The sequence below is a fragment of the Schistocerca piceifrons genome, unplaced genomic scaffold (genome assembly GCF_021461385.2).
Source record: "Schistocerca piceifrons isolate TAMUIC-IGC-003096 unplaced genomic scaffold, iqSchPice1.1 HiC_scaffold_299, whole genome shotgun sequence".
Classification (NCBI taxonomy): Eukaryota; Metazoa; Arthropoda; class Insecta; order Orthoptera; family Acrididae; genus Schistocerca; species Schistocerca piceifrons.
In genome coordinates, this window is record NW_025728514.1 from 1 (window position 1) to 5,000 (window position 5,000).

The following is a 5,000-nucleotide window of genomic DNA, read 5'->3' on the forward strand; positions in this document are numbered from 1 at the left end:
AACTTTCCCTCACGGTACTTGTTCGCTATCGGTCTCGTGGTCATATTTAGTCTCAGATGGAGTTTACCACCCACTTGGAGCTGCACTCTCAAGCAACCCGACTCGAAGGAGAGGTCCCGCCGACGCTCGCACCGGCCGCTACGGGCCTGGCACCCTCTACGGGCCGTGGCCTCATTCAAGTTGGACTTGGGCTCGGCGCGAGGCGTCGGGGTAGTGGACCCTCCCAAACACCACATGCCACGACAGGCGGCAGCCTGCGGGGTTCGGTGCTGGACTCTTCCCTGTTCGCTCGCCGCTACTGGGGGAATCCTTGTTAGTTTCTTTTCCTCCGCTTAGTAATATGCTTAAATTCAGCGGGTAGTCTCGCCTGCTCTGAGGTCGTTGTACGAGGTGTCGCACGCCACACCGCCAGCCGGCTGTGCACGCTACCGAGAAAGTACCGGTATGCGAACCGCCAGGCGACGGGCGCGCATCGCACGTTTGAGGAGACGCGGCCGGCCCCACAGGCGGCCGCGACACTCCCAGGTCTGCGAAGCGGGGCAAACGCCGCGCGCTTCAGTATACGTAGCCGACCCTCAGCCAGACGTGGCCCGGGAACGGAATCCCATGGACCGCAATGTGCGTTCGAAACGTCGATGTTCATGTGTCCTGCAGTTCACATGTCGACGCGCAATTTGCTGCGTTCTTCATCGACCCACGAGCCGAGTGATCCACCGTCCTGGGTGATCTTTTCTCAGTTTCCCGCCGTCTCTTTCGAGACGGTCGCATAGGCGGGAGTGAGGCGTGTGGCGGCCCCTGTTCCAGCGTTCTGTGTCCAACGGCCTCACGGCCGACGGGCGTCGTACGGCTCCACACCGGAGCGGACAGGCACTCGGGCGAAAGTCATTCAAAAACCGGCGCCAGGCGCCAGGTGCCGCAGGCCAGCCGCTCCAGCGCCTTCAGCGCTCGTACCACACAACATTGCCGCTAGTTTTGAGAGGCACGCGTGGTTCCGCACGCGGCGCACGGCTACGGCGAGCCGTACAGGTAGCGTGTTGCGCGACACGACACGCACATCGAAAGACATGCAGTCTAGTCGGTAATGATCCTTCCGCAGGTTCACCTACGGAAACCTTGTTACGACTTTTACTTCCTCTAAATGATCAAGTTTGGTCATCTTTCCGTAGCATCGGCAACGACAGAGTCAATGCCGCGTACCAGTCCGAAGACCTCACTAAATCATTCAATCGGTAGTAGCGACGGGCGGTGTGTACAAAGGGCAGGGGACGTAATCAACGCGAGCTTATGACTCGCGCTTACTGGGAATTCCTCGTTCATGGGGAACAATTGCAAGCCCCAATCCCTAGCACGAAGGAGGTTCAGCGGGTTACCCCGACCTTTCGGCCTAGGAAGACACGCTGATTCCTTCAGTGTAGCGCGCGTGCGGCCCAGAACATCTAAGGGCATCACAGACCTGTTATTGCTCAATCTCGTGCGGCTAGAAGCCGCCTGTCCCTCTAAGAAGAAAAGTAATCGCTGACAGCACGAAGGATGTCACGCGACTAGTTAGCAGGCTAGAGTCTCGTTCGTTATCGGAATTAACCAGACAAATCGCTCCACCAACTAAGAACGGCCATGCACCACCACCCACCGAATCAAGAAAGAGCTATCAATCTGTCAATCCTTCCGGTGTCCGGGGCCTGGTGAGGTTTCCCGTGTTGAGTCAAATTAAGCCGCAGGCTCCACTCCTGGTGGTGCCCTTCCGTCAATTCCTTTAAGTTTCAGCTTTGCAACCATACTTCCCCCGGAACCCAAAAGCTTTGGTTTCCCGGAGGCTGCCCGCCGAGTCATCGGAGGAACTGCGGCGGATCGCTGGCTGGCATCGTTTATGGTTAGAACTAGGGCGGTATCTGATCGCCTTCGAACCTCTAACTTTCGTTCTTGATTAATGGAAAACATACTTGGCAAATGCTTTCGCTTCTGTTCGTCTTGCGACGATCCAAGAATTTTCACCTCTAACGTCGCAATACGAATGCCCCCGCCTGTCCCTATTAATCATTACCTCGGGTTCCGAAAACCAACAAAATAGAACCGAGGTCCTATTCCATTATTCCATGCACACAGTATTCAGGCGGGCTTGCCTGCTTTAAGCACTCTAATTTGTTCAAAGTAAACGTGCCGGCCCCACCGAGACACTCAATAAAGAGCACCCTTGGTAGGATTTCAACGGGGTCCGCCTCGGGACGCACGAGCACGCACGAGGCGGTCGCACGCCTTCAGCTCGCCCCACCGGCAGGACGTCCCACGATACATGCCAGTTAAACACCGACGGGCGGTGAACCAACAGCGTGGGACACAAATCCAACTACGAGCTTTTTAACCGCAACAACTTTAATATACGCTATTGGAGCTGGAATTACCGCGGCTGCTGGCACCAGACTTGCCCTCCAATAGATACTCGTTAAAGGATTTAAAGTGTACTCATTCCGATTACGGGGCCTCGGATGAGTCCCGTATCGTTATTTTTCGTCCACTACCTCCCCGTGCCGGGAGTGGGTAATTTGCGCGCCTGCTGCCTTCCTTGGATGTGGTAGCCGTTTCTCAGGCTCCCTCTCCGGAATCGAACCCTGATTCCCCGTTACCCGTTACAACCATGGTAGGCGCAGAACCTACCATCGACAGTTGATAAGGCAGACATTTGAAAGATGCGTCGCCGGTACGAGGACCGGTGCGATCAGCCCCAAAGTTATTCAGAGTCACCAAGGCAAACGGACCGGACGAGCCGACCGATTGGTTTTGATCTAATAAAAGCGTCCCTTCCATCTCTGGTCGGGACTCTGTTTGCATGTATTAGCTCTAGAATTACCACAGTTATCCAAGTAACGTGGGTACGATCTAAGGAACCATAACTGATTTAATGAGCCATTCGCGGTTTCACCTTAATGCGGCTTGTACTGAGACATGCATGGCTTAATCTTTGAGACAAGCATATGACTACTGGCAGGATCAACCAGGGAGCTGCGTCAACTAGAGCTGAGCAGCCGGCCGCCCGGGAGTGTGTCCCGGGGGCCCGCGCGAACACGCAAGCGTCCGCTCAATCATTCTGCAAACAGGAGGAGGCTGAGCTCCCCTGCACAATACACCTCGAAACCCTCTCAGGTCCCGGCGGCGCGCAGCGCCGTCCCAAGTACTTGGTCGGGTTCGAGAGAGGCGCAATCGCCCGGAGTTAGGCGAGTAGACGCTTTCGGTGCGACCACCCGTGCTCCCAACTGAGCTTGCCGCTGCCGACAGAGGCCCGGGAGCGTGCTGTCGTGGCATTGCCGGCGGGAGACAACACGCGCCACCTACGGTGACCGGCAGCTCCAACGCCAGCGCCACAGAAGGACAAAAGCCCCACTTGGGTGCCGAAGCGAACTCTCCCAGCACAGCGCACGCGCCAACACATCCGCACAGCTGCGATACAAACCACCAGCGAGAACCGCTGGGGCGACCGAGCAGCAGACGGCGTCGCGGCGCCGAGCGCCGGGCGGCGGCGCATCCTCAACGCACACAGTCCTCAATCGGACCAGCACACTGAAGATGTCCACCGCGCTTCGCACCGGGCCCGCGAGGACCTACTTTGGCCGCACGGCGCCGCGCGCAGGGTGCGCCGGCGCGCAGCTGCGACGCCTGCCGCGTCCGTCGGCCGGCGCGCCTGCCACTGGCCGCCCCCACCAGCCGGCTGTAGCGCGTGCGCCCACGCACCGCGCGGCCAGCACGCCGGGAGGCGCCCCCTCACCGGCCGGGGACGGTCCCACCCAGCCACCGCCGCGTATCGCTTCACACCCAGATGCCGTTCAGTTTCGTCGGCATGGTGGGTATCGCTGGAACAACCGGTTAGTACCTCAACCTATCGTCGCCATCACCGATTCACCCCTAGCGAGAACAACCGCACCACAACAGGTTACCATTTGTTCATTTGCGTAACTTCACCAGAAAACGCAGGCGTCCATCGCCATTTGCAACTTCAACGATTATTGCATGCCTGTGTCAGGTGTCACGCCACACTACGTCTGCCCACATACACGCAACAAAATGTGCACGCCTAGACAATACGTGGAAGGTGGCCCCCGTACGTATGCGATGTCCATTGCTCGAACGACTGTCAACCGGCCTCTGTAGCATGTCGCAGATATGGAACGCGGTGCACCATGCCATCACGGTGTGTGAGGAGAGACGACTAGGTCCGAATACATCAACAGACAGCTCATGCTGATCGCCATCCACGGCGTCCGTTCCTCCCACACGTCTCTATGGCGTACCACACTGCAATCCAGCTCTCATAGGGAGACGACACGTAGCTGCGTGCACAATATTTGCACTGTATGGTCCGCCGTTTTTGGGCGCAGTCGTTGTGCGGTCACACATGTGCCACGATGTATCATTCAGTACATAAGGACGAATGTGCAGTACAGATTGTGGTTCACGCGTACGACATCAGCGGACAGTTGACACAGGCCGCACCACAACGTAGCCTGAGTACGTCGCATGCGAAGGGCATTGAACATGCAAACTTCTCACCAACCAGCTTGCGAAGGCAGGGGGCAAGGTGGGGACGTGGGGAGGGGCGGCATGTACGTCCTGCTGCCATCCACATTACAGTGTACAGCAGGAGCATGTGGAAAGTGAGCAAGACTTGCAAGGTGTTTAACATGAAGCGATACACAGGGGTGCGGGCAGTGCGAGTAGCGAACTATATTGCGAGGGTTGCGGGTGGGCAACACTACAGTAATTGAACGAGTCGTATAACAATTACAGAGCAGGTTTAGGCGACAACGTGGGTTACGTTAAGGCGACAACATGGGTTAGGTTAAGGCACAACATGGGTTAGGTTAAGGCACAACATGGGTTAGGTTAAGGCACAACATGGGTTAGGTTAAGGCACAACATGGGTTAGGTTAAGGCACAACATGGGTTAGGTTAAGGCACAACATGGGTTAGGTTAAGGCACAACATGGGTTAGGTTAAGGCACAACATGGGT

At 57.0% G+C, this 5,000-nt stretch overlaps 2 non-coding genes across 2 annotated transcripts; both read right to left on the reverse strand.

The window, feature by feature from the left end:
* Nucleotides 1–569: 569 nt before the first annotated feature.
* Nucleotides 570–725, reverse strand: LOC124744561. Its single transcript, XR_007010828.1, has one exon. It is a non-coding gene; the product is annotated as a 5.8S ribosomal RNA (ribosomal RNA).
* A 354-nt stretch (nucleotides 726–1,079) lies between these two features.
* Nucleotides 1,080–2,996, reverse strand: LOC124744552. Its single transcript, XR_007010824.1, has one exon. It is a non-coding gene; the product is annotated as a small subunit ribosomal RNA (ribosomal RNA).
* Between the last annotated feature and the right edge of the window lie 2,004 nt (nucleotides 2,997–5,000).